Consider the following 13,670-nt stretch of genomic DNA (forward strand, 5'->3'; position numbering starts at 1 on the left):
TTTGAGCTCAAACAACAACTTGTACAGGAAGAAACAAAAAAGAGACAAATCAGTGATTCATACCGAGGTACTATTCACAGATGAAATTTCTCTTTTTTATTTCTCCCTATACAAATTTTTGTTTGAGGTCAGATTTTATGGGATGACAGATGATAACATGCTCTACATTATAATATTTTTGGTTGGTTAGTTACATAAATCCGTTACACAATAAAATTTCTCGTTCTTAGGACATGCCTTCCAACGTAAAATGTGAGCATAAGTTTTTTACAAAGCAGCATCCGATTCTGTAACCCGCATAGAAATGTGGAAATGACTAGGAGCACCTTAGTCATAACATTCACTAACCCACCATCAGTCCATCAGCCATCCCTGGTGAGTTATACCCATATACAATTATACACAGAACACCAGGAAATTTTGGAGGCATGTCTACTTAACATTAAGGTCGTCCCTTTTATCTGCGGTAACCGGCTAAACTCTATACATGTCAAATCCTTATCGTGACTCCCACGAGGTAAAATTATCCTGGAACTCACACTCCAACATGCGGTTTCAGATATTTCTTTTCTGTAAACAATGTGTTTCAGCTTATATCTTTACAACCAATGCCTTTTAAAGCAAACAAATGTAACTGAATCATCTGATGTTCTACATACATTTAGCATGAGTTCTCAAAAGAGAACTAATGATTCGGCACGTCACACCAACAAGTTGTCAGCATCCCAGCCATACAATAACAGGTAAGAGAACTGAGCAATAGTTTAGTTAGTAGAGTCTCCAATTGAAAGGCCGTTCATCTAACCTTCAACTCGGAAACTCGTAGGTCATATGAGTATCTTTTTAAAGGATTCGGTACTCCTCTCTCTTAAAACAAAATCAGAGGGATGTCTTCTTCTCATGACTGAGTTTTTTAACAAAAACAATTAAAAAGACTACCATCTTCAAGCACCATCGGTGTCCCCTGTGGATTTCTTGTACTCAGGCTTGAGCTCACGCGTTCCCTGGTTTGGTCCTCATTTGTTGTACACACAGAGATCGTTCAATATCTCCTTCAGGAATTGCTGCACAAAGTCAAGCATTCAACAACTGCATGAGCACTCAGCAAACAACAAACAAAATATATCTAGTTGAAACTTATTTATCTTCGCAGATGCATTTTCCTACTAACAATATTAAGAAAGAGCCCAGAAAATACCTCTGGCTGGTCAGTTTCTTGCGCTAGCGCCTTTAGCGCCCAATTGGGCTGCCTTTCAAAAAGCTTGAATATAATATTTTCCATTTCCATGCGATCCCTACGAGTTCTTTTGACATCGGATGGTTTGGTTGGTGTTTGCTTCTTCTCCTGACAAGCAAAAAATTGAACCAGTTACATAGTTCAAGATGAAGAGACTGACCGGTAGCAGCATAATTGAGATTGACCTAAAAGGAGAGTAAATTCAACAGTACAAACTGTTTCCCAAGCAACGAGCATATAGGTAACAAGAAAATGTTCATCTCTCTCATCAAGGACAACAGCACGATGAATAATTTCTCAGCTTTTGAAGTGAGAGAGGTATTAGACCAACCATGCCAGGCATTGGTCTCATGCTCATTCCATGGTCATTGTCGAGTACCTACAAGTGATCAACACAAGGGTAAACCACAATACTTTAGAAAATGTCATAATAAGGTAATACAACCATTGAACCACTCTACCTGCACTTGTCTAGGTTTAACCATGTATTTATGCGTTCTTTCACGGCATAACTTTCCGTAGTTCACCAAATTATCACTGTGAGGTTCCATGTCAAATTTATGCTCGACTTTTCCTTCACATGAAAGTTTCTCTGCAACAGATAGAGGTATGCTTCAGTGGTACTCAAAACTAAAAGGGTGCTATTGGAAGAACCCAAAAATCATTCAGGAACCAAAAAACACAGAGCTGCAGCAAAGTGGTAACTTTTCCATCTGGTTACAGGCAGTAAACCTGCAAGCAGCCTGTTATCAGTTATAGCCCACCTGAAGCCAGCTGGTTAATTTTTTTAAAAAAACATACTAATTAAATCAATCTGGAAACCATTGGCTCTGATAAGTTTAACTGTTTAAGTGAAACTTCACATATGACCTTACTTTTCTTATTTCTTTTAAAATAAATTTGTCAGAAGATAAGTCAGCATGCGCAGGTTATGCGAAAGTTTCTTAGCATCAGCATGAATTCCCTACCGCGAATTAAACGATCTAGGAAATATTGGTGAACAAAATAACCACCTAGCCATATTTATGTCAGACAGCTGATAATTGGGTATTGTGCAGAAAATAAATCAGAGATTTTAATGAATTTCTATCCCACAAAAACAAAGCAGAGATAAAATGTTTCGAGTATAGATCTAGCACTCTCGTAGAAATGTGCAATGCTAGACATGTGGCATACGCATGAATAGTTCGGCATACTTGGCTGTTTCCACAAGATTACTATTGCACCAAAAAGAAATCGTTGTGTCAACTAAAATGATATAGGTAGAAACAAACATTAATGGATATTTGACATGCAAGAACAAATTCAAATCATGTCTGTCAGGACGGTAAACTAGATGTCCATCATAGATAGTGAGGCGTGCATTTAAGCAGTGTAAAGCTGGCGAGCTGCGAATTTGGTTCCCACCTTGGTTAGATTCGGAGAAAACACAAGAGTAGCTTTTAGGTGTATTGCCAGTGTTAGTTTGAGCCCACTCCATTTTGAACTGTCATTCCAATAGCATCATGTAAGAACGATAGGTAACAAAAGCAAGAGATGATGAGTATGAAACAAACACAGAATGAGCAGAAATAACACTTAGGCATCAGCTCTTCAAATTAAACCTTCCAGGATTTGCAATCACTCGATGCAATTTGCAACAAGACCGATGTACTCTTGATAGCGTATGTAGACCGCAGCAATTACACAATCAACTGAAATGGGGACACTTGCTTTGCTTGAATATGACATATCTATTCAGTTTGCTGTTCCACTATACAGAGTACAGTCGATTCCTCCTCTTGTTCTAAAATATAATCCATGCTGCAGTTCAATCAGTCTCTCCCGGTCTGTTCCTACCAAATATACATAGTCCACCCGAGTACTCCAAACCAATGCTGGAATCTAGAACCAATTTTTTATACTACTCCCGTTGAAACGCTTAGTCTTATGTCACTACGTGAAAAATAGATATTGGTGATGGATCATACCTATCATAGATGATGGGTCTCATATTCATCACCTGAACGTGTCACTGATAATTAGATCCGTCACCAATTAGGTCATCGATGATAGATCATAACCTCGACCCGTCACCTTTAAGTGTCTCTCATGTGCTTTGGTGGCAGACAAAAGTGACGGGTAAACTCTTCACTCATCACTTATGTCTGTCACACATGTGCTACATGTGCTAGGGGGAATTCATAAGTGACGGGTAACCTAAGTTATATGTCACTTATATTTAACATAAGTAACAGGTAAATATGTTACCTGCCACTTATATTTATGGTGTCCTGCTGGATTGGCCTACTTCCTGGCTGCATCCTGGAGCGTAGCCAGAATTTGACAGCTTTCTTCTCCCTGCAAATAATAACAACGCATCCAAATTCATAGCGTCAAACACACTTATATAAGAACTCACTTCATCACAGAATCGCAAATGTTACAAAGTTCCAATCTATTCATTATAGAATCACAAATGTTACAAAGTTTCGATCAACTCATACTACACAAAACATCACAAACTAGGGATTCTATAGTGGAACTCGCTGTGTGGGCTGATGACTTCAAACACCATGAACTCGGCGATCCGTCGTCGAATCTCCATGATTGCACCGATGTCGAAAAAGAGTGTCAAATCTCTAGCATAATTTGACACGTAACCAATGTTATGTTACCATAAAATTAAACTAATTACTGAAATTAATTATAAATCATCTCGTATTAAACTTACATGGGAGGATTTGAGATCCTTCATACGGAGCGTAAGGAGCATGTTCCACGCAACATAAAATCCGTAGACGTTGCCCGTGGTTGTTGGTGGCACTACTGAACAGAAAAATTAGTGTTAAATCAAAAGGAAAAAATAGCAACAAAGAGCATATGCTAATCTATTAGATAGCACTTACCGCGAACCCAGACTTGTGTGCCAGTCTGTGGTCGTCTTTCTCGTTGTAGTCAGGTTGAACTCGAAGGTACTTATCAAAAACCATGCATAAAGAGAGATCGATTAGGGAGCATTTGAATGTTAGAAAAGTTAAATATGTATATTAAGCCAGGCAGAACTTATGCGTCGAGGAGTCCTTTTACAGCATTGTAATCATGCTCTCCAAGTTTGCCTTTTCGTCCTACTGGTCTTGACGAGTCGAGGTACCACACCAAATTCCACTTGAGGAAAATAACCAGTAAGATTCAATAGCCACTGGTGTTGTGGGCACCCAATAGATAGTGTATTTTAGAATGTTATTGCATTATCCTGGCCACTTGGTCCACATCGAAGTCGGGGTGAAGATGGATGACCGATATTGTAATGGTCTCAGGGTCAAGAAATATGATGGAATCCTTGTTCTTCTTTGTTTCTTTCATTAAGTGTATACAGATAAGAACACAGTTAGATTCAAGACTTAGTGATATTAATTAATGAATATTCAGTTTTAAGGGACTTACAATGTGAAGACTCATAATAACGATACGTCTAGGAACTCAAGGTTGAAGAGGTTGTATAATTCATTGAAACTCACAATGAAGTAGTCGTCATATTTACTTAAGAAGTGTCATCGTTTGTACTGTACGACTATAGATGTGGCATTGCTGTCTCTACAAGCCTGTATGTAGTAATTATGCAAGTTGATACATACTTGTCCCACCCCTTGCTAGGCCATCTACCATCATCATGAGCTTACCATATTCGAATTTCATATTGGCACTAGTCCACGCTGCTCCAATATCTGTGGCCTTCTTCACTGGTACAATGGCCTTCGACATATCCGGCACATGATTCTTAGAGCCTTTCTTCTTGATTTTCTTTTTGTTCTTCTTTGGGCTCTCTGGGTGAGACGAAATTGGATCTAGAAGCGACGCTGCCGGATGCGAAGGAGAATGTAATGAAGCCAGCTTCTCTAGAGGAAGAGAAGGCAGTGAAGCCCTAGAGCATTTGTCTGTGTTGCGAGGCTGCCGGATACGGATGTCTCATTTGTCTGTTTTTCATGTAATATGCACATTTCTCTCTAGCCCTAGAGCATTCAAGTAGACACCTAAATTATGCGACTAACTCAAACAACTATGCAATTTGTTCAAGCATGCAGCTTCAATGTGGCGGCCAATTAACCAACCACAGAAATTTCACAAGTTCCCAATAAATTTGCCCCAGGATAATCTATAACCCAAATCCGAAGCACCGAGGACCAGCGGATGGACGGGGTTGCAGGCCTTGCCTAGAGGGAAGGCTCTTCGAAGCTGAGTCGAGGGAGAGGATGACCTTGGCGACGACGGGGTTGGGGTTGGCGCCCGCAGTGTTGAAAGGAGGAGGAGGCGGCCTGCCAGGCGCGAGAGACCACGGGGGGTGTTACTTCATGAGCCACACGGAGTGTTCCGCCTTTGCCGTCTCCAGGTACTTGGCTTCCTCGCCCATCGGTCCCCTCCGCCGTGTCGTGATTCCGATCCCCAAGGCTCTTGTGGTTTCCGGGGCGGGCGGCGGCGCTAGGGCTACGGCTTAGCGAGCGATGACTGGGGCCGATCTGACGCGGCGGAGGATGGAGGTGGAAATGGAGCACACGTGCAATGGCAGGTGGCGCGAGTGCGGAATGGCTCGGAGCGCAAGTCAAACAAATGCTTCAAGTGGGCCCGGTCTGTCAGATTTAAATTTTCTGAAGAGGAACAGTACAATTCGTCAGTGGCAGCGGGCGACATGTCGGCGGAGACCGGGGAGCGGTAGACGATTGGACCTGGGTGCAGCCACGCGTGTTCAGGTTCAGTCACGTGCACGATCGATGCTACTGTGAGGTGTGAGCCTGTGTGATAGGCAAGGCGTTCGTTCTCTCGCTCGGCGTTGGTAACGGCACGACGTCTCAGTGCTTCCCAGCCATGCGGCAAGCGGCGATGCTCCACCCTCCTGGTCGTGGCGGGAGCACACGACGGCCGCCCTGCAGGTTCAGCTCCGATTTCGAGTACATGTATTCGAAAGAACAAGAATCTCCTCTTGGTTGGGATGTTTAGACGGAAAGGTTGCATTGCAATTCATGAGACTACCAGGTCGGCGGGGAGGAAAAGTAAGTATGTGTTGCTCTTCTTTTTCTACTTCTTTTTCACTTCATCTCTCTTCTTCCCTTTCTTTTAAAAAGATGAAAAAGACTTGAAGCACTCCCAAGTGCTATGCGGAGGTAAGGAGTCCCCGCCCCCACGATAGCGGAGGTAAGGAGTCCCCTGCCCGCACGATAAATCCGCCCCTGGTCCTAAGTACAGTACGAGTATTTCTCCCCTTCTACCAGCAAGGCAGCAACGGTTCCAGCTCTGTAGATCTATGGAATACGCGATCGCAGCTCCGTTCTTGTTTACTTACTGGCCGCTTGTCCGCTGTTCACATCACCCGGTGGAGTGAAGCTAACAAACCAGAGAAGGCATAGTATAATTTGGTGCTGCCGCTCATCGGGGCGGGACCCTGCGCCGTTTAAAAAGCAGGCCGCAGAGAACGCTCGCCTGGTCCGGCACCATGAAAGCGGGACAAAGGCGGTGCCGAAATGTAGCGCTCCGGAGCCCAACACCCGGGCCCTGAGGCCCGAGCGTCGCGTTCGTGGCACGATTTGTACCACGTGGAACAAGCGTGTGCGAAGAGCTGGTGCTTTTCCGCTTCGTCAGCCACGTCTCAACTCTCACCTGCCTGGGGCCTGGGGATAGATAGACTTCACCTGCACTACCGCGGTGTACCTTTGGCAGGTTCAGAGCTTCAGATTATCGGATGTGTAGTGCCGTAGTAGCACGTACATGGTTGACACCTCCGGTCTCCGGTCACGAACTCATCTACACAATGTAGCTATTTGTCAGTTTTGACTCTAGCCTGCGAATATATCTTATCTTATATACTAGAGGACTGGGAGCGCCGATCTCAACCCTCTCTGTCGCTGTAGCTACTGTATCTTACACGCGGATATGTCACTGTAATATTATTGTGTATTATTGTACTATCATAGTATAGTACTATATTAATATTGTGATACTGAATCTAATGTTCTAGATATTTAAAACATAAAAAATTATTTATTTTATTTCAAAAATAACATAATATCCCACTCATTTATTCCCTTTATAAGTAGGACTATAGAAATCCAACGTCTCCCTTCAAAAACTTCAGACGTCAGCCTAAAAAATCCTCGCAACCTTATTTTTTCAAATTAGAACTTTTATTAATCTTTATTGTTCTACATATTTCCCACGAAATAATAATTTTAAACAACAAATATGTATATTGTACTACTATTCAATTATATCTGCATTTAATTTTTTTTTCTTTGTACCTCCATTTGCACTGTAGTATGAACTGCGCAGCGAAGCGTGTCATTCTGCCTAGTAGGATTCTAATCTACATGCAAACTCGTGCACAATCATATCAACTCTGTTTCTTGCACATTATATTAGTACCCTAGTTATAAATGCATGTTGTTTTGGATAAGACACGATCTTCGATATATCTTTGGTCAATATTTTCTATTAGAATGTATTTATAAAATTCATTGAATTTGTGATATTATGAAAATATTTTTCAAGATAAATCTACATATATGATTTTAAAATTTTCAAACTAAATATTTAAAAACTATTATTGGTCAAAGTTTTAAAAGTCAAGCCTAACATTTTTTTTAAATGATATGTATTTATGACCGGACTGAGTACGTTGTACTCGAGTTAATACACATTAAAATCTTACTTGTATTCGTTGTTGCTGCAGTTGTTTCCCCTCTCCTCTTCCATCTAAGCAGCAAAAATCCAAAAGTAGACAACATATGACACCGTATTTTCCAAAATGAACAACATATAGGTGTATTTGCAAATTTAGCTTTTGTATTCGGCACTTCATTCACCGAAAACATAATTTCGGCACGCGAGGCATCGAAAAAGGGTGGGCCCGACCATTTTCGGCACCTGAGTTGCAGAAAATGACCTGTATTCGACATCTGAGGTGCCGAATACGGTGCAGTGTATTATTTAGTACCTCAAGTGTCGAATACAAGCCAGAGACCTTATCGTCGCTCCTACATGCTGTTGCTACTATCCGTGTCTTGCTCATTAGGTCATACAACAGTACTAGCCAATATTTGTTCTTGTGTCAGTAGTGATATGTAGCTGCTGTAAATTTGTTTCGACATAATTTTATTGACATTTCTTTATTATATTAATGTAAATTTGTGTTAGTCATTTTTTAGTGAATAATAGTTGTTGTGAAGCACAATTATCATATAACATGTCACAGAGGTTACATATGTTTATAAATATTACATAAGATATGAGTGTTTTTTATGGTACATGAATGGATCCTAACTATAAATAGATGATGATAACAAATGTTGGTATGTATGGTACACCTAAAGACTAATTTAATAGTGTATCTTAGGGAATGAAAATATACTATGTTATAATAGATGCTCTCTACTGAGTGTAGCAAGGATATTTGCCCTTCCTTAGAGCATCGGAGGGCCCTGCCTTAACACGACGGGCCCTCTCCCGCTTCCTTTCCCTCTCTTCTTCGCGAGCTTCAGCCACGGCGCGCTCCTTCGTTGTCTTCCTCATACGCTTCTCCTCCTGACACTTGAGTCGTAGTTCCTCTTGTTGTTATTCGTACTCTCGGTGTTCGTATGCTTCCCTTCTCCACGACATGCTCATGTTGACCCATCGCTTCTGATGCTCATTTTGCTCCATGTCCAGCCATTTCATGAAGTCATAGATAGGTGGAGGAGACTGGACAAATGAAATAAGAGGGGTGATTAGTAAGACAGTGCATGAAATTGTGTAAAAAGTGCCACATGTGTGATCTATCCCGCTATACCGATGGGTACTAATACGGTCCATATCGAGGTTTATCGTACTAGTAGTTGGCACACATGAAGAAGTGTAAATCATAAGTATAGGAGATGTCATAGGACTCGTGAAGTCTACACGGGTCACCACACAAGCACATCGGTGGTACAACCCCCTAGAGGATGAAAATCTCCCAATGTTTCTTCGGTGGGCTTGGTGAAGCTGAGGAAGACATTGCGCTTGAGAGCGCTGGGGAAGGAATGGTCTATCCATGGTTGAGGGTGGGGTTATTTATGGTGGTTGGGGGCTGGTGCATAGACTGAGTATATGGCATGGATGGGGGCTGAAGCATGGGATTCTCTTGAAAGTTGGAGAAGTTGTGACATTGATTCTTGGCATAGATTCCATGTGAAAGCTGTTGTTTGGTGTGGTTATTTCATTCTGCAAAAGTTTAGCAATGATTTATTGTTACCTCTGCATGGAAGGCTGAGTCAGGATAGAGATGTTGTTATTTAATTTATGATTAAATCTCTACCGTGTTGTCACTTTGTATCTAAAGCCTGAGCCTGTAAAGAGGTTTCGTCATTTGATGGTTAAAGCTGAGTCGTATGGTCACTTCGTCTAAAGCTTGATTCACGACAGAGGTGTTGTCATGTCATGTTTGAAGCTCTGTCGTGTCATCACTTCTTGTCTAACGGTTGAGTTAGGATAGAGGTGTTGTCATTTAATTTGTGATTAAGGCTCTGTTGTGTGGTCACTTCGTGTCTAAAGCCTAAGTCAGGACAGAGGTGTTGTCATTTAATGCTCAAAGCTTTGTCATGTGGTCATTTCGTGTCTAAAGCCTGATTCACGATAGAGGTGTTGTCATGTCAGGCTTAAATTTCTGTCGTGTGGTTACTTCGTATCTAAAGTGTAAGTCACGACAGAGGTGATATGCTGACAGGAAGGTGTTGTCATTTCATGTTAAAGCTGATTCGTTTGGTCACTTCTTGTCTAAAGCATGACTCGCGATCGATGTACTGTTTTGGCGGTAGGGTGTGGTTGCAGCAATGTGTGTTTGCAAGTGATGTTGTGAACGACTATAAAAGGCAACGCTGAACTACGTATGTTATCCCTGCCCCAAACACAAGACGAAGTAAAGAGATGGCGAGCTCTGGTATGCATACATTTGCTATACCACCGCCGTTGTGCAAGTGCAGTACTGCATGTGAAATGAAGGTATCCCACGAGCTCGGAACCTATGGGAGGAGATTCTTCTGGTGTTCAAACTTTGATCCTTTGTCCGTGTGTCATGGGGTATTTAATTTATGTCATATTTCACATGATTTGACAACTTTTGATCCGGATAGTAACTAAATCGTGCATGCAGTCGTCTATTAGGCTTTCTGACTTCATAATGTGGATCAACTTCGACATCAAAGCCGAGGACAAGGAATGGGTGAACCTGTTGAAGAAATGGGACATGGAAGACCTCGATATGAAGCGACAAGCGGAGGAGATGACGGAGAGGTTGAAGAAAATAGGCGAGGACTTTGCGAGGTGGGAGGCAGAGAAAGAAAAGTCGTCTCGTGGGAAGGGTGGTTCAACAAGTGTAGACCATTGAGTTTGTTACCATCAATGTATTTCACAAAAGGCATTCATGTTCCGTATGCTACATGTGTTGTCAGTTCTGTATGACTAGAAGCAATGTATCCCGATGTACTACCTTATCCTAATATAATATTTCATTGTACCATGTTGTCCAAAATTGAATAATTGCACCCTGTCATGTAATGTTATATTCATGTGCGAATGGTTTTGATGTGGAAAGTTGCAAGCCAATGATTTATTGCCTGACAGGACAGCACGTAGATACGTTCGAAAGCGGCTAAGTGATGATTTTCACATGTTGGAAAGAAGTATACTTGGATAGTACGTTAATATAACACACTAACCATCACATGCATTAGACATGAAGGTCACAAATAGTTCATAACATAGTACAGTAATATAATACACTAACACATACCTATCGAACTGAGCTAATGTAATGGAAAGGTACACAAAATAAATAGTCATGCAATAGTATGAACAAAATACATTACCTAAGTATACAAGTAAATGAGACTACACCTGACCCCTACCCTATCCCATACCCTGACCCCTATCCTGAACCCTGCCTCTGGCACGCTTTGGCCTGCGTGCTGATGCTTGAACGGTTGCCTCCTCCTCCTCCCGAGGATGGTCACTGTGGCAAACCTGTGTTGTAGTCTTAATACGAAAAATATCTGCATCATAGCATGCACAAACAAGTTAGTATTACCACATAATGTGTACTAACTCAGAGAATATGGAGAATACCTAGATCATCTCAAGATAATTATGGAAAGTGCCAATGCAAAATAGCGGAAGAATGTTCATTGTACTAGTCAATGTTGTCATGGTAAGATGGTTGTCATCTCCGAGGTGCTGATGAAAAGTTGTAAGGATGAGTAATAGAAAATATATCATCATCTTCAGGGTCATCAGTGTCCTCTGCAGATGGAGGCCACGGAAGGAGAGGTCGTTGTGGTATAAAATTGGCATCGTCGTCGTCGTTGTCATCTTGAGCGATCACGATACGAGCACATCCTACTTCATTTTTGGTTGTACGACATCTTGATGTGGTGCGTGAACATCCTCTTATAGTGTTCTTTGAACCTTCTTCTGTATTGCTGTTGCAACATCGAGTCATTGGTGGCATGAAATTATCATCCTCGTCGTCCTCATCATTTTCTGCTTCAATAGTAGAGGGTGCGCATGTATCCCTTAGTTTCATTAATCTTCATCGTCTTCTACGCGAACCAGACGTCATACCCCTGCCAAAGAGTATATACATCACCAAGAAGTTTGAAATTTCTTTGTTGATCAACTATGCATCTTTCGGGAATGCCTAACGCAAAAGAGGAGTGTTCGAATCAGTGAAAAAAGATAAGTAGAGTGACCAAATAGAAAATAACAAACCTGAATGCGGGATGCATACCAGTCGGGCGACATCGCTATCCTTCTTTGCCTCCTAGAGAATCCTAGCATAGAAGGATGGTAGGCTAGTTCGCACACCCTGAGGTAACTTTGACGCCGTTTGTGCAATAGGGCCCTAAGGTCATCGGTGGTTACATGTTGCAGCGGAGCGGTTAACGCAGAACAGAAGGGTCTTGCATGCAATTTGGACATGGCTTGGATTAAGTTATTCTCCTTTAAGGAATCATCCTTCCCTCCACACACAACCTGCAATGAGGCATTAATTGCTATATCAATCGTTTTTTGTGTCTATGGAAAGCTCGTACTAGAAGATACACCTATAGATTTATTGATCTTTGACTGCAATATTTTGGCTCTGTATAAAAGCACGAATCACTTATTATTTAACAAATATTAAAGTAGTATTAAATATCATAATCAATATGTAACATTGCTTAAGAAATAACTAATAAATAAAGTTATGTGTCATAATTATTTGACAAGCATTAAATAAATTAAAAATAATTACATTAACAATACAATGAATAAGACATAATAGGGATGACTACTACATTAAAGTAAATAGTGCATATGTTATGAACAAGTACAAATGCATCGAATAACTGCACTAGCTACTCAACGACAACAACGTCGCATGCAATCCCCAGGAGTATAAGCATCTGGTGGGTGCGTGGCCCTCATCCCAGCGGCCTGTGCTGGCCCCTGCCTCGTGTGCCTTGCCTGTCATCATCATCATCCTCCCATGTGGGACCCCATTGAACGTGTATCCAGACCCGCTAACCCGGCCCTGCATGTACCATGACAAAGGATCCTCATGCGTAAGTGTGGACACCCCTAGAACATGCTCTGATGGAGTCCTGTGTGCTGGAGGCTTGCCCTGCTGGTACCACTGTGAACCCCTAGGTGCATCGGGATATTGGGGGTACTGTCCGCTAAAGAGGTCGGTGAAGCTTACAGCCTACATTGCAGCAGCCCAGTTAAAATCATGTGTGCCACTCCAGTCAGGTGTCTGCTGCGTGCAGTCAATGACGTCCTCGTGATGAGTTGATGCTGCAAGCGGAGGTATCATCATCGTCTGAGGAAGCTGTGTCCACTGAGAAGCCTGTGAACCCAATGTACACTACTTAGGCTCAGGAGCCTGCGTGCACTTCTCGTCCTCAGCACCAGAACGTGACACATGATGCTCCAAAGCCGAAGGTACCTCTCATGAGTGTGCCCGAACGGGTTCGTCACGGGCACTAAACGAGCGCCTATCGTGGGAGGCACGGGATAGGTCTATGGTTGGTAGGTCATACCCCCTCTAACATGGGGCACAATAATCTAGACCACGTATAGTGGACAGGAAGTGGGACCCTCTCATCCTCATGTAGTCCTAGAGAGGGTTCCGATCCTTCCGCATCAGTAATACAGAGGTTTAACCAATAAAAATAGTTATAAGTGCCGCATCACTTACCACAATATGAAGAAGGCGGACACGATCCTCGGGGAAGGGTCTGGGGGCCGGCTCTACGAGTCTACTGAGTAAGATGGCACACGTGCGCGGATGGTACCATGAAAGATACTCACAGTACGTGACATCGTCGAATTATCCAGCAGGAGCAACGACATCCACCGTGGCTGACTCCATCCACCTCTGTATGTGCTCGGTATTCACAGATGCCCAGTC

The 13,670-nt window shown here is 42.3% G+C and overlaps 1 pseudogene; it reads right to left on the reverse strand.

The window, feature by feature from the left end:
* Positions 1-944: 944 nt before the first annotated feature.
* Positions 945-5,627, reverse strand: LOC133927932 (uncharacterized; annotated as a pseudogene).
* Between the last annotated feature and the right edge of the window lie 8,043 nt (positions 5,628-13,670).

The sequence above is a fragment of the Phragmites australis genome, chromosome 9, assembly GCF_958298935.1.
Source record: "Phragmites australis chromosome 9, lpPhrAust1.1, whole genome shotgun sequence".
Lineage (NCBI taxonomy): Eukaryota > Viridiplantae > Streptophyta > Magnoliopsida > Poales > Poaceae > Phragmites > Phragmites australis.